The 24,548-nt window shown below is 43.6% G+C and overlaps 1 long non-coding RNA gene across 1 annotated transcript; it reads left to right on the plus strand.

The window, feature by feature from the left end:
- The first annotated feature begins 22,049 nt into the window (after positions 1 to 22,049).
- Positions 22,050 to 23,014, plus strand: LOC123335053. The gene is made up of 2 exons (XR_006553342.2): positions 22,050 to 22,310; positions 22,549 to 23,014. It is a non-coding gene; the product is annotated as an uncharacterized LOC123335053 (long non-coding RNA).
- The last annotated feature ends 1,534 nt before the right edge of the window (positions 23,015 to 24,548 follow it).

Below are 24,548 nucleotides of genomic sequence, written 5' to 3' on the forward strand. Positions count from 1 at the left end.
TCAAATGGGTATACTTTCGTTTTCTCCTTTGCCTTTTGCTTCTCTTATTTTCTCAGCTATTTGTAAGGCCTCCTCAGACATTTCTTTGTCTTTTCCATAAGGCACTTTTCCATTTCTTTTTCTTGGGGATGGTCTTGATCACTGCCTCCTGTAAAATGTCACAAACCTCCATCCATAGTTCTTCAGGTACTCTGTCTATGAGATCTAATCCCTGAATCTCTTTGTCATTTCCACTGTATAATCATAAGGGATTTGATTTAATTCATACCAGGATGGTCTAGTGTTTTTCCCTACTTTCTTCAATTTAAGTATGAATTTGGCAATATGGAGTTCATGATCTGAGCTACAGTCAGCTCCCAGTATTGTTTTGCTGACTTATAGAGCTTCTCCATTTTAGGCTGCAAAGAATATAATCAATCTGATTTTGGTGTTGGCCGTCTGGTGATGTCCATGTATAGAGTCTTCTCTTGTGTTGTTGGAAGAGGGTGTTTGCTATTACCAGTGTGTTCTCTTGGCAAAACTCTGTTAGCTTTTGTCCTGCTTAATTTTGTACTCCAAGGCCAAATTTGCCTGTTACTCCAGGTATCCCTTGATTTCCTACTTTTGCATTCCATTCCCCTATAATGAAAAGGACATCTGTTTTGGGTGTTAGTTCTAGAAGGTTTTGTAGGTCTTTATAGAACCATTCAATTTCTTCTTCAGCATTACTGGATTGCGCATAGACTTGGATTATTGTGATATTGAAAAGTTTGCCTTGGAAATGAACAGAGATCACTGTCATTTTTGACATTGCACCCAAAAACTGCATTTCGAACTCTTTTGTTGACTATGAGGGTGACTCCAATTTTCTAAGGGAGTCTTGCCCACAGTAGTAGATATAATGGTCATCTGAGTCAAATTCCCCCATTCCAGTCCATTTTAGTTCACTGATTCCTAAAATGTTGATGTTCATTCTTGCCATCTCCTGTTTGACCACTTCCAATTTACCTTGATTCATAGACCTAACATTCCAGGTTCCTATGCAATATTGCTCTTTACAGCATCGGACTTTACTTCCATTACCATTCACATCCACAATTGGGCATTGTTTGTGCTTTGGCTCAGTGTCTTCATTCTTTCTAGAGTTATTTCTCCACTGTTCTCTGGTAGCATATTGGGCACCTACCAATCTGTGGAGTTCACCTGTTAGTATCATATATTTTGGCTTTTTCATACTGTTCATGCGGTTTCCAAGACCAGAATACTGAAGTGATTTGACATTCCCTTCAGTGGACCACGTTTGTCAGAACTCTCCACCATGACCCATCCATCTTGGGTGGCCCAACATGGCGTGACTCATTGTTTCACTGAGTTAGACAAGGCTGTGGTCCATGTGATCAGTTTGAGTAGTTTTCTGTAATTGTGGTTTTCATTCTGTCTGCCCTCTAATGGACAAGGATAATGGGATTGTGGAAGCTTCCTAATGGGAGAGACTGTGAGGGGAACTGGGTCTTGTTCTGATGTGGGGAGGGCCATGCTCAGTAAATCTTTAATCCAATATTCTGTTGATGGGAGGGGCTGTGTTCCCTCCCTATTTGAGACCAACCTATGTTGGAGTTAATGAAGATAATGGCAACTTCCTTCAAAATGTCCCATGCATGCACTGCCTCATTTAGTTCCCCTGACCCTGTAGCAGGCCACTCCTGACTCATGCCTCTGCCTGGGACTCCTGGATACTCACACTCAAGTCTGGGTCAGTCTCTTTTGGGGTCACTGCTCCTTTCTCCTGGGTTGTGGTGTGCACAAGACTTTGTTTGTGCCTCCAAGAGTCTGTTTCCTCAGTCCTGTGTAATTCTGGTAGCTCTATGGTGGGGTTAATGGAGACCTCCTTCAAGAGAGCTTATACCACACTCAGGTCTGCTGTACCCAGAGCCCCTGCCCTTGTGACTGGCCACTGCTGACCCAGACCTCCACAGAAGACACTCAAACACTCAAAGGCAGGTCTGGCTCAGTTTCTGTGGGTTCTCCTGGTGTGCACAAGGTTTTGCTTGAGCCCTCTGAGCATCTCTGGTGCATATGGGGTTTGATTCTAAACACAATTTTGCCTCTCCTTCCGTCTTGCTCGGGCTCTCCTTTGTCCTTGAACATGGGGTATCTTTTGTGTGTGTGTGTGAGATCCAACATTCTCCTGTCAATGGTTGTTCAGCAGTGAGTTGAAATTTTGGAGTTCTTGCAGGAGAAGATGAGCACATGTCCTTCTACTCTGCCATCTTAACTTCATGGCAAATAGATGGGGAAACAATGGAAACAGTGACAAACTTTATTTTCTTGGGCTCAAAAATCACTGCAGATGGGGACTGCAGCCTTGAAATAAAAAGACGTTTGCTGCTTGGAAGAAAAGCTATAAGAAACCTAGATAGCATATTAAAAAGCAGAGATATTACTTTGCTGACAAAGGTCCATCTAGTCAAAGCTATGGTTTTTCCAGTAGTCATGTATGGATGTGAGAGTTGGACTATAAAAAGAAGCTGAGCACCTAAGAATTGATGCTTTTGAACTGTGGTGTTGGAGAAGACTCTTGAGAGTCCCTTGGACTGCAAAGAGATCAAACCAGTCCATCCTAAAGGAAATCAGTCCTGGATATTCACTGGAAGGACTGATGCTGATGCTGTAGCTCCAGTCCTTTGGCCACCTGATGTGAAGAGCTGACTCACTGGAAAAGACCCTGAAGCTGGGAAAGATTGAAGGCAGGAGGAGAAGGGGGCAACAGAAGATAAGATGGTTGGATGACATCACAGACTCAATGGATATGAGTTTGAGCAAGCTCCAGGAGTTGCTGCTGGACAGGGAAGCCTGGTGTGCTACAGTCCATGGGGTTGTGAAGACTCAGACATAACTGAGCAACTGAACTGAACTGACTGAAAGACTTGAATGTAAGACCTGAAATCGTAAAACTCCTGAGGAAAACATAGGCAGTAATCTCATTGGCTTTGAAGTTTTGGACAAGAATTCTGCCCTCCCCCAAAAAAGGTCAACAAAAGCCAAAATAACCAACTGAGACTATGTCAGACTGAAAAGCTCTGCACAGCAAAGGAAACCATCAAGAAAATAAAAAGGCAACCTACTGAATGGGATAAAATGTTTATGAATCATTTATCTGATAAGGGGTTAATGTCCAAAATACATGAGGAATTCAAACAACTCAAAAGCTAAAAAATCAAACAACCAAGATTTTAAAAGTGGGCAAAGGACTTACGTAGACATTTTTCCAAAGAAGACATACAGATGGCCAACAGGCACATGAAAAGATTTTCAACATCATTAATTATCAGGGAAATGCAAATCAAAACCACAATATCACTTCACACTTGTCAGAATGGATATTATCAAAACGACAAGTGTTGGAGAAGATGTAAAGAAAAAGGGATCTTCTCACACTGTTGGTGGGAATGTAAATTCATGCAGCTACTGTGGAGAACAGTATGGAGGTTCCTCAAAAATTTAAAAATAGAACCAGCACATGATTCAACTCTTCTACTTCTGAGTATTTGTCTGAAGAACATGAAAACCCTAAGTCAAAGATATTTAGCACCCCATGTTCATTGCAGAATGATATACATGGCCAAGATATAGAAACAGCCTAAGTGTCCATCAGTGGTTGAATGGATAAAAATGTGGTATAGTTTGGTATGCAGTGAAGTACTACTCAGCTGTATAAAAGAAGGAGATTTTGCTATTTGCAACAACACGATGGACCTTGAGGGTATTATGCTAAGTGCAAAATGTCAGACAGAGAAAGACAAATATCATACGATTTCACTTCTGTGTGGAATCTTATAACAAAGGAATAAACAAAACAAAAAGAACTCACAGATATGGAGAACAGACTGCTAGTTACGAGAGGAGAAGAGGGTTGGGGGATGAGCAAAATGTATGAAGGTGAGGATCCATGATACGGTTACAGATGATCATAGACTTTTGTGGTGATCACTTTGTAGTGTATACTGCTGCTGCTGCTAAGTCGCTTCAGTCGTGTCCGACTCTGTGCGACCCCATAGACAGCAGCCTACCAGGCTCCCCAGTCCCTGGGACTCTCCAGACAAGAACACTGGAATGGGTTGCCATTTCCTGCTCCAATGCATGAAAGTGAAAAAATAAAGTGAAGTCGCTCAGTTGTGTCCAACTCTTAGCGACCCCATGGACTGCAGCCTACCAGGCTCCTCCGCTCATGGGATTTGCCAGGCAAGAGTACTGGAGTGGGGTGCCATTGCCTTCTCCGTTTGTAGTGTGCCATTGCCTTCTCCGTTTGTAGTGTATACAAATATCGTATCATTATGTTGCACACCTGAAACTAGTACAATGTGATATGCCAATTGTAATCAATGTAAAGTAAGGAATAAAGCAATCCAACATAAGCTACTGAAGCTAGAGATAGAAATATCGAGCTCAGCCTCTCACTGGGCTCCCCAGCACTATTGATTGTGAGAAACTTCTGGAGTCTTTGAAGACCAAGGGCCTTGGCACGCAGACCACACCTCCTTCCTGAGGGTGGGCACATCTCCCCCATGTTGTCAGCCATCCACTCAGCTTGGTTGTGCTGCTCTCCTGAAGGATGCAGCAAGTACAAGAACTAACGTTTCTGCCCCTGGGGCCATCACAGTCTAGCCTAGTGAGGGAAACAGCGCGTGAACAAATTATCCAACGTGTTACCCCACCCGGTCCCCACTCATCTGCTGAAGTCTTAGCCCCCAAAGTATCAGAATGTCACTGTTTTTGGACAAAGGGTCTTTTAAGAGATAAAGGTAAAATGAGGTGTCCTAAGTAGAAAGATTAGGGCATAAACACCAACAGAGGAAAGACCATATAAAAACAGAGAGAAGAGGCCGTTCACCAGACAAGGAGAGGAACTTTAGAAGGAACAAACCCGACCAACACGTTGATTGTGGGCTTCTAGCCTCCAGAACTATGAGAAAATAAATTTCTATTGTTTAAATAAAAAAAAAAAGAAAGAAAGAAAAGAAGAAGAAGAAAATGTCTGCGCCTTTCTATCTAATGCATTATCTTAAGGAATTTACTATTTTCCCCCAAGGGGAGGGGAAAAAAAAACCTCACTGTTCAAGATGTTACTTTGTTTATTCCAGTTAATTATTTAAGAGGATTCTTTAAGCCCTCACCACTCAACCTTTACAATTCCACACAGAAACAAAGATTATTTAGAAGGCTGAGAAGCTTTATGCAAATTGAGGTTTTCAGAGCCGAAAAGGGCACCTCACAGCTTGGCCTGGTGAGGCTTGGACACCAGGGCAGAGTGGTGTTTGGTAGCTGGTGATGAAGGGGATTTTGGCTGCAAATGTGGATCCATCCTTTGAAGATGTAAACAAATACTAATAATACAGCATTAATTTATTGCTTCTGCAGATTATTTCTAATACAGACTTGCTGACTTGTCCATGTATAATACATAAACACATCCATAAAAATTTAATGCCTTCAGAGTACTGCCTTCACCCACAACACTGCCTGTTGACACATTTTCACTCTCCTTAACGCTGCTTCCTGAGACAGTCAACACAGTGTCAAGGGGGCAGAATTAAGAGTGACATTGGAGATGTGGCCAGGAAATTAACTTTTCAAAACTTTGGGGTCAGTTAGACACTTAGACATTTAGTGACTTTCGTGGTGATGACAAATGTGGCTTAAGTTTACTCTGAAAACTGGATCCTGAATCACAAACAAGAGCAGCAGAAAAATCCGTCTTCCCAGGTAGTGCAGTGGTAAAGAATCCTCCTACCAGCGAAGGACACGCAGGTTCCATCCCTGGGTCGAGAAGATCCCCTGGAGGAGGGCATGGCAACCCACTCCAGTATTCTTGCCTGGAGAATCCCATGGACGGAGGAGCCTGGTTGGCTACACTCCATGGGGTTGCAAAGACTCAGGACGACTGAGCATGCATGCATGCACACCCCTGGGACAAATTACACTGAATTCAAATAGCTATTAAGAAGAGCCTCCTAAACTTTGAGCTAAAATCATTTTGCATCATTCATCAGAGCAGAGTCAGTTCAAAGCAAAGATTCAATCCACATCTTCCTTTCAAAATGAACATTTGCAAGAATAGAACAGACGTGATTGTTTTTGCAGGATCCACGTCCGAAAGTTTGGGGGACACACCCAACTTTTTCCTCTTCTCTCCTTTCAGGACAGCAGAGGCAAGATCTCTGCCTTACCAGGAACTAAGATTTCTGAGTGTAAACTCTCAGTTCTTTGTAGGAAAGGTATGATGCAACAGAAAACCTTCCCAAATCATTTCTCCTTCATCCTTTGCTGATTGGAAACCAGCACTCATAGTTTGGATTTAGTTTTTAAAAGGCATTTGAATATACATTCTGCTTTTTTTCAGCTTCTGTTGCTGAAATGGAAATTGGAACTGGCCAGCTCCACGAGTTGCCTGCCCCCAAACAGTCTCTAAAATTTCTGTTCCTCTCTGGATAGTGGATGTTGAGTCATTTTGCAGCACTCAGCTCGACTCTAATAACAAGTCTATTATGGCCCTGTGGCCTTTTCCGTAACATTTATTTTCAAGTCTGCCATGTGTCGGGCATTCCTAACAGCCGGGCTGACTGTCACTCTGTGGCTCCAAAGGCGTCGGCCATGAGAGTAGGTCTGGATTTCTGCAAAGTGTGATGGAGTTGGCCAGGTTTCATGCAACAGACTCAGATTATGGTCCTTTGTCCAGAGCAGGCGTGCTATAGAAAGAGAGAGGCCTGACACAGGGCCTGCTTCTAAGAACATAAAGGACCATTGGTGGTAATCATTTAGATTAAAATTCAACTGTTTCTTGGTCCTGGGGCTCTTCAATTAGGTAGGCAGTTTGCTTTCCTGGGAATTTTCTTGGAATGGCTATTTGTAAGGGAATTTATTGCTCAAGTGAAGCTTGTTCCAGTTTATGGCTGAAGCTAACATGTGGATGGCACCTGAGTAGCACATGTCCTTTTGAGTTAATTACAGTCCCCTCCCCTAGAATCTGGGTCCCCCTAGAATCTGAGTCTATTATATCTTTATAGAGATTTCAGAATCACCTGCTTAGAAGTAGGTGTATATATATTACCTATATCTATCAGTGATTAACAAATTAACACATATTGCCTCTTCTTTTACCTAATAACTATTTGTTTAACCATCACATTTATAAACAGTTTTTATCATATTGAAGGGATATGTGAAAACCCCTAAAACATTGACCTTGGGAAAAGGTACTTATAAATTATCCACTGTTTCTTAACTACTTATTTCAGTATTTGAATAGTTAAACAAGGAGAGCAGCCGTCTTTAAAGAAACATGCTATTAGGTTAAGACGATGGAGATATATGGACAGACAGTATAGAAACTCACTGACCTCGGATGGATCCTGGACGGATCCGCAGCAGCTGGAGAGGTAATTATTTCATAACGTACATCAGATCACGTGTTCCCTGCTCAGAACTCTCCAATGCTAAAAAAAAAAAAAATCACACGTAGTCTGGAGGATCTAAAGTGATTTTCTGCCGCTCCCTCCCCTGAGCTCACTAACACTTCTCCCCAGCTTCGCTGTCATCTAACCAGTCTCACCGTGCTCTAACCAGCTTCCTCCAAACACACTGTGATGATCCCCACCGCGGTTCAGCCCCTGATGCCCCTCCAGCCTGGAAGGCTCCCATTTCTACCTCTGCCTGCCTCCCTCCCTCCTTGGACCCAGGCTTCTGTTGAAAAGAGATTTTCCCCAGAGAGCTCGCTCTTGACAACCTCTCCAAAATCTACCATTCCCACATTATGTTTTCACTGCATCTGGTTCACGTCCCTCATTGAACTTGCATCAGTAAAGGTTCTCCAGAAAAAAGGGAACTGTTAAGATTCATCTGCATATAAATATATAGATTAATTTGAAGGATTTGCCTCATGGGATTGTGGGGGTTGGCAAGTTTGAAATCTGTATGATAGATTCAGTTCAGTTCAGTTCAGTCGCTCAGTCATGTCCGACTCTTTGTGACCCCATGGAGTGCAGCACGCCAGGCCTCCCTGTCCATCACCAACTCCCAGAGTTTACTCAAACTCATGTCCATTGAGTCGGTGATGCCATCCAACCATCTCATCCTCTGTCGTCCCTTTCTCCTCCCACCTTCAATCTTTCCCGGCATCGGAATCTTTTCCAATGAGTCAGCTCTTCGCATCAGGTGGCCAAAGTATTGGAATTTTAGCTTCAGCATCAGTCCTGGCAGGCTGGAAATCTAGGTAGGATTTCTACCACAGTCTTGTAGCAGAATTCCTTTTGCTCCAGGGTAACCTCAGTTTTTGTTCTTAAGACCTTCAACCCACTAAACAAGGCCCAACCATATTATCAAAGTTAATCTCCTTTATTTAAAATCATTTACTTTGTAAATGTTAATCATATCTGTAGAATACCTTCATAGCAACTTTTGTACTAATGTCTGATCAAAGATTGGGCATTTATCACCTAGCCAAGTTGACACATAACATTTAATACCATTGTGGTACCCACCATTTTGTGACCTTATAAAATCACTGATTTACTTGTATGTAGTAAATCTCCTTCACAAGACTGAAGGGTCATGAGAGTGAGATCTGTCTCAGGACCATATTCTAGGGCCTATCATGGCATCAGATACACGGTGCGTGCATGCTAAGTCGCTTCAGTCGTGTCCGACTCTTTGTGACCGCATGGACTGTAGCCCACCAGGCTCCTTTGTCCATGGGATTCTCCAGGCAAGAATGCTGGAATAGGCTGCCATGCCCTCCACCAGGGGATCTTCCTGACCTGGGGATCAGACCTGTGTCTCTTATGTCTCCTGCTTTGGCAGGCCAGTTCTTCACCACTAGCACCAAGGCACATGGTGAATGCTGGGCTAGTGAAACCACTGGTCTCCTGTTGTGTCTTGCATGGAATGGCTTCCTTGGACCAAAGAGTCAGAGACAGCATTTTGATGGCACACCCTTTGAACAAAGAAGTATCAGCTGCTGAGGAGTTACAGAGAATAGACTTTCTGGTGTGCTGTTACGTATTTGCTCATGTTCTCAAGGTGAGCAGAAAACCTGATAATTGACAGGAAAAACTGACAGTTGATGAGAAAGAGCTGGCCGATGTCAGTCAACCAATGTGTAATCCTAACACCACATATTTTTAAAATATTTATTCAAGTACGTATTTGTCTGCACCTGGTCTTAGTTGAGGCACACACATGGGAATCTCCCATCTTCATAGTGGCAGGCAGGATCATTTTAGTGGTGGCCTGTGGGACCTAGTCCCCTGACCAGGGATCCTACCCAGGTCCCCTGCACTGGGAGCTTGGAGTCTCAGCCACTGGACCACAAAGGATGTTCCCCAACATCAGTTATTGAGTTTGAATGTGAGAGTAGAAAACTCATATAGAATGTTAATTTTGTGTTTTCCAAGATAGTAGACAAATCCTCTAGCAAATTATGACTCAGAATAAAAACATAGTCATCAAGATACCGACTCAGCTACTTAAGTTCCAACTTTAACTTTGGGTTTTGTAGGATTGTAGGGCTAAGCTTATAGCTTTGATTAAATATTTTAAGAACTGCATATATATCTTCATGAAGGGTTCCCCCCTTGGTTAATTTGATGGAGTGGGAGGAGATGAAAGTGACAACCATCAAGGGACTCTGGAGTTTTAGGTCGAGCACCTGGCAGAAAGTAGGACATAGTGTGCTCTGGGGAAGGAGTCAGCTGGGTTTGAAGACAAGACATTTTTCAAATTATAATGCGGGTTTGCCAAGGCAAGATTAAGAAAGTCAGGCTTCCCAGACAGCATTTCGACTTAAGCTTATTTGACCTTGGTATTTATTAAAATATTTTGCAAAAATGAACCCTTCCAGACTTTAGGATTTAAGAATATGACTAGTATTCTAGACTTGGGAAATCTTATAGATATCTTTTTACATTAATCATATGAGATTTATGGACTCCAATATGTTTTACTTTATGATCTTCAATCCTGAAGATCTTCTTCACATTTATTATCTTACTTGGGCCTTCTGACAACTCTGTGAGGTACGCAGAACAATGGTATCATCTCTATTTCACTGAAGTAGAAACTGAAACTCTGAATATTTAACTTACCTGTAGAGCTCACACAGCTAGACCTGATTAGGCTTCCAGCCTTTCTTAGGAACATTCTACACTGCACTACTCTGTCTCCTTTTGAGGGAGGGCTGGGATTGTCAAGGTTTAAACCTTCTGCTTCTTGAGGATTAAATGATAGACCAGTTGCTCATTCTATTAACTGGGCTGTTGGATGTTTTCTCAGTGATTAATCCAAGACCTGTTGAGACACAAGAGAGCTTCTTTGCCTAAGTCCTGTGACGGTTTAGGAAGTGCTTTATTCCAGCAGAGAATGTGTGGCCAGTTCTCTCCTCCTGGGCTGAAGTCTTCTCTTAACTTCTATCGTATGTCATGAGACTACCTTCTATTTCATGCAGAATTATAGGGAAATATTTTTACCCAAAAGTGATCATTTCTCCAGTGATCAACTCATCCTTTTCTGATTTTTGGCCTTTTTTTTAGCTTATTTTATCAGGATTTTTTGAGTCTTGCTTTGTTTCTTGTTTGTTTTTGTCTGTTCTTTCCTTCCATTTTGTACAGCCTCTGGAACATTATTTTTACACCGTTTCAAGAAATAAACTTTATCCCATATCTGTAACAGTTTTTCTGACCCATTGGACGGGCTTTTTTTTTTCTCTCTTTCTCACACCAGCTTTCTCTTGCTACAGAGAACACACTTTTTAAATGTAAATTAATTTATTTATTTTGGGCTGTGCTTGGCCCGTGGCTGTAAGGGCTGTTCTCTAGTTGCAGTAACTGGGGATTACTCTCTAGTTGTGGTGCATGAGTTCTCACTGCAATGACTTCTCTCATTGGGGAGCACAGACTCTGGAGCAGGCAGGGGTGTGGGCTCAGCAGCTGCAGTTCCCACGCTCTGGAGCACGGGTTCATTGGTTGTGGCACTTGGGCTTAGTTGCTCTGCAGCATGTGGGATGTTCCCTGACCAGGATCAAACCTTTGTCTCCTGCATTGGCAGGCAGATTCCTTACCACTGAGCCACCAGGGAGAATACACTTTAAAAAAACATACTATGGTATAATTTGGATGCAATATGTGGTATAAATTTTATTTGATACAAATTAAAATGACTCCCAGTTTTGCAAACATTGAAACAATAATATGAAGCACTGGTGAACCTAGAGGAAAGCAGGGAGTCTGTCCTGCTGGTGGACGATACACGAATGCAATCCTCTTGGGAACAGTTTGGTGATACTATCAAGACTTTTAAAACATGTGTGCTCTTTGGCCTTCTAACTTAATGTACAGGAGTTTATCCAAAACATTCCAAGGTATGTGCAAAGGCTTAGCTAAATGACAATTGCATGAACATTGTTTAGAAGAGTAAAAAGTTAAAGTAACCTAAGTTATGACCATCCTAGACACCATATTAAAAAGCAGAGACATTACTTTGCCAACAAAGGTCTGTCTAGTCAAGGCTATGATTTTTCCGGTGGTCACGTATGGATGTGAGAGTTGGACTATAAAGAAAGCTGAGCACCGAAGAATTGATGCTTTTGAACCATGGTGTTGGAGAAGACTCTTGAGAGTCCCTTGGACTGCAAGGAGATCCAACCAGTCCATCCTAAAGGAGATCAGTTTCAGGTGTTCATTGGAAGGACTGATGTTGAAGCTGAAACTCCAATACTTTGGCCACCTTATGTGAAGAGCTGACTCATTTGAAAAGACCCTGATGCTGGGAAAGATTGAGGGGAGGAGGAGAAGGGGACGACAGAGGACGGGATGGTTGGATGGCATCACTGACTCAATGGACATGGGTTTGGGTGGACTCTGGGAGTTGGTGATGGACAGGGAGGCCTGGCATGCTGCAGTTCATGGGGTCGCAGAGAATCGTACACGACTGAGCAACTGAACTGAACTGAACTGAAGTAGTCAATGTAAGGAAGTTTTTGGTTAGATACACTATGGTGCATCCTAACTCCAGATTATTTTGTATTTATTTTAAAAAGAAGATGAAGAAAAAAATACACGATGGCATAGAAAGATGTTCAAGATATATTTCAAGATTAAAAACAGAATTAAAATATTATTTAATGCAGCAGAGCAACTAAGCTGATGCCCACAACTATTGCTCCTGTGTGGTAGAGCCCAGGAACTGCCACTGCTGTGCCCACGTGTTGCAGCTCCTGAGGCTGGAACACCCCGGAGCCTGTGCTCCACAAGAGGAGCCGTCGCAAAGAGGAGCCCATGCACCACAGCTAGAGAATGGCCCCTGCCCTCTGAAACAAACCCGCATAGCAGCGAAGACCCAGCACAGCCAAAAATAAAAATAAATAAATAAATGAACAAAATTTTAAAAACATTATTTAGAATGGAAGCTCACTTTTTTAAAAAAAACATTTAGAGGAAAAGAAAGGGAACTTACACACAAAAATGTTTGTAGTAGATGTGTCAGATGTAGGCCTGTGGATGGTATATTTTTCTTACCTGTAGCTTCCATGCTTTTGATGTAGTCTGTATTACTTTTGGAAAGGGCAAAAGGAAAAGTTATTAAATATTGGAAATATTGGATATTTGATATTCCAAACTAAAGTGGATCCTGATTGGTTCTGAAGTGCTCTTCTCTGCATAATTTTATGCATTTTTTATGGTCATTTTGTCTTCTAGGACATCTCACAGATTCACTTGAAAGTAAAATTTTTTGAAACCATTACAGTTTTAAAATGATGTTTTACAAAGCACCAAACTAATGAACCACCTTCAAGCACCTCATTTAAAATGTTCCAAACTCACTATTTGCAAGTGGTTGGTGAAGTAATCATTCTGTAAAAACACGACAACTGAATTTTCTATTTCCACTGCTATAAGAGTCTTGGAAAAGGTCAGTTATCATTCCAATCCCAAAGAAAGGCAATGCCAAAGAATGCTCAAACTACCACACAATTGCACTCATCTCACACGCTAGTAAAGTAATGCTCAAAATTCTCCAAGCCAGGCTTCAGCACTACATGAACCATGAACTTCCAGATGTTCAAGCTGGTTTTAGAAAAGGCAGAGGAATCAGAGATCAAATTGCCAACATCTGCTGGATCATGGAAAAAGCAAGAGAGTTCCAGAAAAACATCTATTTCTGCTTTATTGACTATGCCAAAGCCTTTGACTGTGTGGATCACAATAAACTGTGGAAAATTCTGAAAGAAATGGGAATACCAGACCACCTGACCTCCTGAGAAACCTGTATGCAGGTCAGGAAGCAACAGTTAGAACTGGACATGGAACAACAGACTGGTTCCAAATAGGAAAAGGAGTGCATCAAGGCTGTATATTGTCACCCTGCTTATTTAACTTCTATGCAGAGTATATCATGAGAAATGCTGGGCTGGAAGAAGGAGAAGCTGGAATCAAGGTTGCTGGGAGAAATATCAATAACCACAGATTTGCAGATGACACCACTCTTATGGCAGAAAGTGAAGAGGAACTAAAAAGCCTCTTGATGAAAGTGAAAGAGGAGAGTGAAAAAGTTGGCTTAAAGCTCAACATTCACAAAACAAAGATCATGGCATCTGGTCCCATCACTTCATGGCAAATAGATGGGGAAACTGTGTCAAACTTTATTTTTTTGGGGTCCAAAATCACTACAGATGGTGACTGCAGCCATGAAATTAAAGGACGCTTACTCCTTGGAAGAAAAATTATGACCATTCTAGATAGCATATTGAAAAGCAGAGATATTACTTTGCCAACAAAGGTCCATCTAGTCAAGGCTATGGTTTTCCTGTGGTCATGTTTGGATGTGAGAGTTGGACTGTGAAGAAAGCTGAGCACTGAAGAATTGATGCTTTTGAACTGTGGTGTTGGAGAAGACTCTTGAGAGTCCCTTGGACTGCAAGGAGATCCAACCAGTCCATTCTGAAGGAGATCAGCCCTGGGATTTCTTTGGAAGGAATGATGCTAAAGCTGAAACTCCAGTACTTTGGCCACCTCATGTGAAGAGTTGACTCATTGGAAAAGACTCTGATGCTGGGAGGGACTGGGGGCAGGAGGAGAAGGGGACGACAGAGGATGAGATGGCTGGATGGCATCACTGACTCGATGGACGTGAGTCTGAGTGAACTCTGGGAATTGATGATGGACAGGGAGGCCTGGCGTGCTGCGATTCATGGGGTCGCAAAGAGTCGGACATGACTGAGTGACTGAACTGAACTGAACTGAACTGAAGCGTCTTGGGGCAGCCAGTCTTGTACCTAACAAGGGAAGGAACTCTTGTAGGGCACTAACAGTAATGCTGAATTGATTAAGCCCAAATGGAGTACAACAGGTTTGAACACATATGATCAAGCAACTGTTTTCAATCTTGTTGGATTTGAGATGCCTCAATTTTAGAATTATAGAAACCTGAAAGTTCAGAGTTGGGTAACACTAGTGGGATCCATCACCCACATTTCATAGACCAAAGGACAATGGCCCACTAGGGCTCACGAAGCAGTCAGACGCAGACCCAGTTCATGTCAGAGTCAGGACTAGCTTTCTGATCCTATAACCTTAGCGCTATGCTTTCTCTGGGATCAGAGCTCAAGTACTAGTCTTGCACTATAAAATAGATCATCTCAAGCAAGTTTCCTACCTCTCTGAGCCCTGATATGTTTCTCTGTAAAGAGTATGCAATACCTACTGTGGGGCTGTGGAGGAAGTGAAATAAGATCATTTAAATAAACACCCTAGCACTGTGTCTGGAACATAGTAGGAGCTGAGTAAACTGTAGATGTTATTATTACTGTTATTATTCATTCGTGATCCAGCTGAAAGTCAGATTTATGAGGTGGATCTTGGGACGAGGTTAGACTTTCTTTAAGGAGTTATTTGGGTGGTAATGGCATTTGGGACAGGAAGGTGTATGAGATTATTGACAGACAGCCTAGAGACAGCAACACTGAGGAGAAACCCTTGAGCAAAACTGTAATGAAAATTTAAAAGGTAGAAGAGAAACAGTTTAAAAGACAGAAGAAACAAGATGGCCCCGGATCACAGAAACCAAGGAAACGCTGGCTGTGTGGGTTGCCATTTTCACTGGTTTTATTGGAGGGGAGAGTTTTTGTTGATAAAGATATAGAGTCCAGACATAAAGAACATGAGTTACAAAGTATGTATGTGTTGAGATATCTTGTTTTTTTAAATGCACTTAATTTTTTTACTATCAACTTATATTTGATTTAGAATGTCATGTTGGTTTCAGGTATACAGCAAAGTGAGTCATATGTATACACATATTGTTTTATATTGGTTTTCAGATTCTTTCCCATATAGATTGTTACCGAACATTGAGTGTACTTCCCTGTGCTGTACTGTAGGTCCTTTTGGTGATCTATTTTATATATAGTAGTGTGTGTGTGTGTGTGTGTGTGTGTGTGTGCAGGGCTTTCCAGGTGGTACTAGTGGTAAAGAACCGCCTGTCGGGGCAGGAGCTGTAAGAGGCACAGATTTGATCCCTGCATTGAGAGGATCCCCTGGAGGAGGGCAGTGTTCTTGCCTGGAGAATCCTATGGATAGAGGAGCCTGGCAGGCTACAGTCCATAGGGGAACACAGAGGGCGCATATGTATATGTTAACTCCAAACTCCTAATGTGTCCTTCCCCCTGTCCCCTTTGGTAACCATGGATTTGTTTTCTATGTCTGTGAGCCTGTTTCTGTTTTGTAAATAAATTCATTTGTATATATTTTTTTAGATTCTACACGTAAGCGATAGCTTGTGCTATTTGTCTTTGACATGCTTTACCCAGTACGACAACCTCAGGTCCATCCGTGGTGCTGCAAATGGCAGCGTTTTATTTTCCTTATGACTGAGTAATATTCCCTTGTATATATGAAACACATCTTCTTTCTCCATTCATCTGCCAAGATATCTCTTTCAATAAACTTGGTTGTTGAAGAAGGGCCAGAGGAAATTGATAATTTAATATGATTTTAAGGACAAGTAAAGATATTACTTTTACTGTGGAAGGTCGCTAATTCAGTAAGAATTAGCGAGAAGAATTTGACCTAATAGAAAGGATGGTGGGGACGAGATGAACCATAGCCGAAGCTGTAAGGGGTAGGATCCAGACTGTGGATAAGGATGAGTGAGTCTCGGCAGGAAAGGGGAATATCTCTTCTTCTGAAATAAGGGCAAGGGGAAGCTGACAATGAGTGATTTTGAGGTGAAGAGAAACAGGATTCTTATAGAGTCTCCCCTTAGTCCTCTGGGTAAGCCAAGCAGTCAGGCAGTTTCTATCTAAGGAAGAGCCAGGGGCTGGAGGAAGGGGTATTATAGAGGCCAGAGGTTTAGAACAAAGCACTGGGGGGAACTGGAGGGACTTGGTCAGAGAACAATACAAAATATGCTGGTATAGACTCAAGGTCCCCTGAGATCCAACCCCATGAGTGTGCGACCGACCCCTCGGCTCAACACCAAATCCCGACCTTGTGAGCTTTGACAGACCACAGGATTTCCAAGAAGAGGGCTGGGGGAATACCAAGGGAGCTAGAAGGTCTGGGTTATATCAGAAGCCTGGTGATGGAGCAGGGAGAGAAGAGGTGGGGAAGACAAGTGCTCAGTGGACATCTGTGGCAGAACTGTACTGGGTGAAATCTTGGCATGGAGCAGTTTTGAGAGATAAAGTTTGCAGTGAAGTGAAGTGAGGCAGAGATGAAAGAGTTTGGCCTTGAGGAAGTTAATTCAAGTTAGTAAGGTGATGCTCAAAATCCTTCAAGGTAGGGTTCAGCATTACGTGAACCCAGAATTTCCAGATGTAAAAGCTGGGCTTAGAAAGGCAGAGGAAGCAGAGATCAAATTGCCAGCATTCACTGGTTCATAAAGAAAGCACGGAAATTCCAGAAAAACTACTGCTTCATTGACTATGCTAGAGCCTTTGTGTGAATCACAACAAACTATGGAAAACTCTTAAAGAGATGGGGAATACCAGGCCACCTGACCTGTCTCCTGAGAACTGCCAAGAAGTAACAGAACGCTGTATGGAACTGACTGGTTCAGGATTGAGAAAAGAGTACATCAAGGCTGTATACGGTCACTGTTTTATTTAACTTATACGCAGGGTACATCATGTAAAACGCCAGGCTGGATGAATCACAAGCTGGAGTCCAGATTGCTGGGAGAAATATCAACAACCTCAGGTATGCAGATGATACTCACTCTTTGTAAGAGCTGGACTATAAAGAAGGCTGAACAACAAAGAATTGATGCTTTTGAATGGTGCTGCTGGAGAAGACTTTTGAGAGTCCCTTGGACTGCAAGGAGATCAAACCAGTCAGTCCTAAAGGAAATCAGTGCTCAATATTCAATGGAAGGACTGATGCTGAAGCTGAAGCTCCAGTGCTATGGCCACCTGATGAGAAGAGCCGACTCACTGGAAAAGACCCTGATGCCGGAAAACATTGAGGGCAGGAGGAGAGGGTGATGAGAGAGGATGAGATGGGTGGATGGCGTCATTGACTCAATGGACAGGAGTTTGAGCAAACTCTGAGAGACAGGGGAGGACAGGGAAGCCTGGCGTGCTGCAGTCTGTGGGGTCTCAAGCAGTGGGACACGACTGAGTGAATGAACAACAGCATATGATTCCAGGGCATTACATTCATTGTGCACTTTATGTATATTACTATTACACTGTGATATATAATGAAATAATTACACAGCTCCCCATAACAGAGAATCAGATCACCAGGCGTTAGATTCTCCTAAGAAGCAAGCAGCCTAGACCCCTCCGGTGTGTAGTTCACAGTAGGTTCACGCTCCCGTGAGAATCGAACGCCACCACCGATCCGACAGGGGCGGAGGCCAGGCGGCAATGTGACGGATGGGGGGCGCTGGAGGCTGGTGAAGTGTCGCTGGTTCATCCGCGGCTCACCTCCTACTGTGCAGCCCAGGTCCTAACAGGCCTGGAGCTAGTACTAATCCCCGGCCGGAGGGTTGGAAACCCCTGGGATAAGACACTGAAGCAGAGGTTTCATCCACTATGACAGCGAGACTGGAAGGCCTCGGAAGACGATGAGCCCAGGGTCCTCCCACCCCCAGCGGGTTGCAGAAATGGCGTGAAATCCCTGGATCAGAGGCCCTGTCAGTGGCTTCAGCTCGGAGCTGGGCCATTTTTACTCACTTCCCTGTTCTGCAGAAATTTCTGCATGTCTCCTCCAAGAAATCTTGACATGCTGGTGTTTTGCATTCGTGGAGCCCTATTCATCTCAAGAGACCCTGGGCTTCGGGGTCTCCTGCTGGGAGGGAATGTGCCTACCTACATTTTCCCCGAAGTGACTGCATGTTCACTACCCAGCTCCCAAATATTGCCTGCATCCCCGTGGTGCCAGCCTGCGCCTCTTATTTTGAGCTGAGTGTGATGCCGCTCTCCACTTTGCAGGCTTTGTACACATCAAAACAAACAAACAGAGACCCAAACACACCCCAGCAGGCTTATTGTCAGAGAATTAGCTTCCATGCTGGCACAGCCAGACGAATTCAGATAAGAATAGCTTAAAATAAATCCTCCCAGGCAAACTGGTCAGAGGCCAGAGCTATGGGATAACTTCTGGCTCCCACCACATTCTGTACACATGTTCTGTTATCCTAAAAGATTTTATTTTATATTTTTAAAAGGACTCAGAGATAACAGGAAAACAAATTAAAGCTGCTTCTCCCTCCCCAAAACCCGAGGTAGTTGAGGAGGTGTTTGGTTGGGAAGTCAAATAGCTGGTGCAACATTCGAGAGCATCTGTTTATGATTTTTTCTGCCTCCAGGTAAATAGAAATGTGATCTTCTACTGCTGGAGGCTTCTCCTTCCTGCAAACATTAACCACATGCCTCAGTTGGAAGGCATTCTACTCCTAGGTCAAGCCTGTGGTTCCCTCCTCCATAACCTTGAAAGCCACCTATGCACACTCCCTGACAGTTGGTACCAGTTTACCATAACAAGCATCTGTGGGGACCATCTCAGTAATTACACAAAGAAAAAGAATTTTCATCTTGTAGTTAACTCGGGTGGATTTGAAGCAGGAGCTTAGCTTCTCTGGGTATACCTCTTTCTTCAGGGAAATCTGAATCTAACATTTTGACATTGCACATGTCAGTTTCAAAGGATTACAACTATTATTTCAACGTCCCTCTGTGCGGCTAGATGATGACCCAGCAAGGGAACAAGGGATAAGACCGGAAAATAGAAGAATGCTTTTCAGCTAGTGAATGAGAAAATGTGGATACATCTAGTTCCTGGCGGTTCTGTTTTCCTTCGGAGTGAATTTTTATAAGCTGGAAGTCACCTTGATCATCCCCAAAGAGACAGGGGTTATCACGGCAGCAAGCTTTCACCCATTTCCTGGACCCATAAGGGGAACTATTTTTCTATACTTACATTTATAAATTAAAGCTTTCTCTTAGCATGTCCAATTCAAGGGGCCTCAGTCCATTCTGAAATGAGTTTTAAAGTTAGGGAGGAGTGTAGAGTAATGTGAAGAAGTAGCGTTTACCCTTCAGTCAAAGAGACCTGCATTTAAGTCTTGACTCAATCGCGGAGTGGCCTTGAGCAGGTAATTTGACCTCTATTGCTCTAGCTCTGTCGTTTGTAAAAGTATCCTAATGTTTCCTACGTTATAGGTTACTGTGAGAATCATATGAAATAATGTAATAAAATGCTTAGTACAATGGATGGTTAATGGTAGGGAGAAGAAATAACAACGATCTCTGTAGGATGAGGCTAAAGTCTTTATACAGAGTAACTCATTTGATGCTTTCAACAAACCTGTGACATAAGACATATCAGGAAGAAACGTTTTTCACACAGAAACACAGAGGTCTAGCATGTAAGAGATAAGAAGGAAGGCACAGGAATAAACCGTACACATAGGAAGAAAAGGGCTTCCTTGGTGGCTCAGAAGGTAAAGAATCTGCCTGCAATGCAGGAGACCCAGGTTCGAATCCTGGGTCCGGGCAGATCTCCTGGGAAGGGAATGGCAACCCACTCCAGTATCCTGGCCTGGAGACTCCCAGGGACAGAGGAGCCTGGAGGGCTGCAGTCCATGATGTCGCAAAGAGTCAGACACAGCTGAGTAACTAACACACAACAAACACACATACACACATAGGAAGAAAAGGGCTTAGCTGGTGGCTCAGTGGTAAAGAATCCACCTGCCAAACAGGAGACATGGGTTTAAACCCTGGGTGGGGAAGATCCCTGGAGAAGGAAATGGCAACCCACTCCAGTCTTCTTGCCTGGGAAATCCCATGGACAGAGGAGCCTGGCAGGCTGCAGTCCATGGAGTCACAGAGTCGAACAGGACTTAGTTAAAACTGAGCCCACACTCATGCATCCATAACAATAGAAAGGGTGCAAAAAATAATAAAAATTTAAAAAATAAAAAGAATTTTAATTTGAAATTTTTGTTTAAAAAAAAATTTTAAACATTTTTTAAATTTAAAAATAAAATGTGGTTGTGGTGGAAGTGATTGTGGTGGAAGCTAGTGTTTGCTGAATGCTTATTAAGTACCAGGTCCTGTACTAATTTTTAAAATAGGCATTCCCTAACTCATGCCTTACAATAGCTGTAACAGACAAGGTGCAATCCTTAGTCCACTTTGTACTAAGGAAGGTACAAAGGAGATTAGAAACCTCTCCAGGGTCACACAGGAGGTCAGTGATGGGCTGGGCCTGGGGTTTAGCTCTCGGGGACTCAGAAACTGTGCTCCTTCCCTCTAGTCCAGTGATTCTCACAGTCTGGTCCCCAGAAGCGGCGTCAGCATCACCTGAGTATTTGTAAGGAAGGAAAATTCTCGGCTCCACCCAAGACCGACTGAATCTGGAAGACTTGTGGGGAGACCTGGATCTGTGTTTAACAAGCCCTCCAGGGGATTCTGCTGCAAGGTGGAGTTTGAGAGCCCTGCGCTGGATTCTATTGCCGACTTCTCTAGGGACAGTTTTGACTTGGTGATTGCGATCTAAAGAATGGATTTGATTGTTCTGGCTGGATTTAGCTATCTCCAGACCAAACTCTCAATATGCCTTTCCTACCGCTCTCCATTACTTCCTGCACCCATTGCCACATGGTGCCTGTGGGAAAAAAAAAAAGACCCTTTGGGAGTACCGTGTGTCTGAATGTCTTGAGGGAGGCTTCCTTGTAGAGCTGCGGTTATGCATATTCCACTGAAGGTGACAGTCAAGATTAAGCCTCCTGTCTCTGTAGCTGTGTATGAGCAGCTAGGTTAACGTCTCTGTGCCTCAGTTTCCCCACCTGTATAATGGGGATAATCACATCACCTATGTCAAATGGATGCAGTGAAGATAAGTGTAACAATCCTTAGACCAAGGGTAAGCTCTGAGCTTAGCGCATTTAACTACTCAAAAACATTAGTTAATGCTACTAGAATTTTTTTCTTTTTTCTAATTGAGATACAGTTGATTTACAACGTGTGTTAATTTCCTTTGTACAGCAAAGTGATTCAGTTATACACACATATACATTCCTTTTAATATTCCTTTCCATCACGGTTTATCACAGGACATGGAATATAGTTCCCCATACCATACTTAGGACTTTGTGGCTTATCCAGAATACATTTTTTTCTGAAAAGAATCAGGCACTGTTCTAAAAGATATATTTAGGACTAATAAAATGTATTCTAATGCACAGAGATAAAAGTAAGTGAAGGGTAGTCTGCGGCAGAACACCTTGCTTCCGAGTGCTGTCCACTTCAAGAAAGCCTGAGTAGGAAGCAACTAACTGTGATTAAAAGAGGGTGGTTTGTCTCTGCTACAGTTTCAGGAACCATGCACCTAACTGTTTCGAGTCACTAATGAGTGACCAAGAAAGAAATGGATTCTCTTTCAAATATACTTTTTTTTTTCTTTTGATTCCATCAGAACAAACTGCCTCTAAACAGCCCATTAGTTACAACACCTGAGCAGAAACAAGATCACAGGGTTATTCCATCAGCCAGCCCTTCTCTGCACCTGTTTCCCCCTTTATTTAAGGGCAGGGAGAGAGCTGCACGCGTCCCGGGCACGCACACTGTCGGGGTGCCGAGTGCTGACGCCCTGTGAAATGAGAACGACATGCAGAGGGCGCTGAGAGAGGGACTGACTGCCTGAGAGGGAGCTGATGTCTTGAGCCCTATTTATTCTGCTTACATGTTTTCATCATCCAGAAGATAAACCTGGGCGTGTCTTTTCCAGGGCGTTGCATGCCTAGCTCCTCCATCAGGGGAAACCCATGGGATGGTATGTTACTTTGCTGCTCTAATAAAGCCCACCAACTAGGGGCTTAAACAACAGAATTGCCTTGTCTCCCAGCCCTGGAGGCTGGGCATCTAAGACCTCAGCATTGGCAGGGTGGGTTCCTTCTTTGGGCTGCGAGGGTGGATTCCAAGGCTCACTCCTAGCTCCTGGGGGTTTGCTAACGAAATCTGGCACGGCTGGCTTCTGCTGCACCACCTGACCTTTGCTTTCATCCTCACAGGACACTCTCCTGTGCCCAGCGTCCCCTTTTACAAGGACTCCAGTTATACTGCATCAAGGCTCCAGCCTGGCCTGGTATAGCCTCGTCTTAACTAACAACATCTGAAGCAACCCTGCCTCCAACTAAGGTCACCTTCTGGCTTCCCTGGTGGCTCACAGTAAAGAATCCACCTGCAACGCAGGAGACCTGGGTTTGATCCCTGGGTTGGGAAGATCCCTTGGAGAGGGGAATGGCTACCCACTCCAGTGTTCTTGCCTGGAGAATCCCATGGACACAGGAGCCTGGCGGACTACAGTCCACGGGGTCACACAGGCTCGGACACGGCTGAGCGCCTTTCACTTTTCTGGTGGGCTGAGGGCTCAGGACTCAACATAGGGTGCCGGGAGCAGGAGCTCTGCCCCTGGCAAAGGTCATGAGGAAGGAGGCTGGGCATATGCAAAGGCGGGATTGAGCCTCAGGAGTCCCCCTGGAAATTCTCGAGCATCTACCCCCCAAACCAGAGTCTGCCTACTTTCTGCTTTGTGCTCTCACCTACACCTCTGACTTTATGGGGGGCTGTCCCCCACTACCTCTCTCTGAAAAAAAGAGTTAACTTACAGCTCCAGTTAATAAAGGTCCTGGGTGTGATAGTGTTTCAACCTACAAACTCCTTTGGAAGTCCTCTAGCCTGCCTGAATAGGTTTTTCCGGCCACATGTGATTGTTCAGAGCCTCCCAACTGTGAGAGGCATGAGATGTTCTAAACTGTCTAAACACAGATTCCTTTGAGCAGTTAAAAGATTGATTAGAAATTGTATTGGTGAAGGGTTTTTCACTTGTTGGGCCAATGTTTGCTGCTAAGTTTCCATATCCCTTACCTGCTGTGTCCCTGGCAGTATATTGATTAATATAATTGGTGTAAGTAGTAGCTTTAATGTTTGTAATGTTGGACCCTTGAGTTAATTCTTTTTCTTGTTATAGCCCACCACACCTTTGCCCTATAGGAATGCAACTTTATCTAATGCTTTTGGAGGGTGGTGCCTGACTTTAGAATAATCACCTTTAGAGAAAAAGAAGTTCCTTAAAATGTTAACAGGCCTCCGGGCCAGAAGATGATGCAAATCACCTAAACTTTTGCATATGATAAGTTTGCAGGAAGAAAGCCTGGCTAACTGCATGACTCTACCCCTTCCCCCATTATCCTCTATGCATAACTTAAGGTATTAAAAACTACTTTGGAAAATAAAGTGCGGGCCTTGTTCACCGAAACTTGGTCTCCCCATGTCGTTCTTTCTCTCACCTTCTGGCTGAATTATTCAGCCTCTTTTCACCACTGAATTTCCTCACTGAGCTATCCTTATTCTATTACTCTTTATATCCTTAATTAACGTTTAATTAAGCAGTTGTTTCCTGATCCTCGCCGACGCCATCCCTGCTTCGAATTCCCTGGATCCACCGGGGCTGGACCCCGGCAATAGGGAATTTTAGGGGCTGCAGTTCAACTCATAACTGATGGTAATTGAAACCCTAGGCCCACCCCACAGGTACTTCTGGCCTGTTTAAACAGCCTTAGCGGTGTGCTTCTCAGACTGTAATGGGCACAGGAACCACCTGAGCGGGTCTCACTGAAATACAGATTCAGTCTGCTCTGGGCTCAGCCTTCAACCTTTCTACCTGCTTCTAGCGATGTGGGTGCTGCTACTTTAAATAGAAGGTCCCAGGAGAACTTTGCGAGGGTTCATGTTCATTCTCCATCACTCACGTTTATTATGCCAGAGCTTGTTGTGTTTCCTTCCAGAGGCTGGCAGCTCACCACCTCCTCACCGGGAATCACATTCCTGGGGTAGCTGCAGCTCAGGATGCAGAAGTAATCAGAAACACAACATTCAGAGGCTCTTAGAGAAGCATTCCTGCCTGAGCCAGCCAAGGCTGGGCAGCGTCTGGCGCACCAATCATTTTCTGAGCTGAGTCCCCATCTGGGCCACCTCATCTTTTACTAGAGCTGCGGTTTGAGCGTGGCCA

Source organism: Bubalus bubalis, chromosome 1, assembly GCF_019923935.1.
Source record: "Bubalus bubalis isolate 160015118507 breed Murrah chromosome 1, NDDB_SH_1, whole genome shotgun sequence".
NCBI lineage: Eukaryota > Metazoa > Chordata > Mammalia > Artiodactyla > Bovidae > Bubalus > Bubalus bubalis.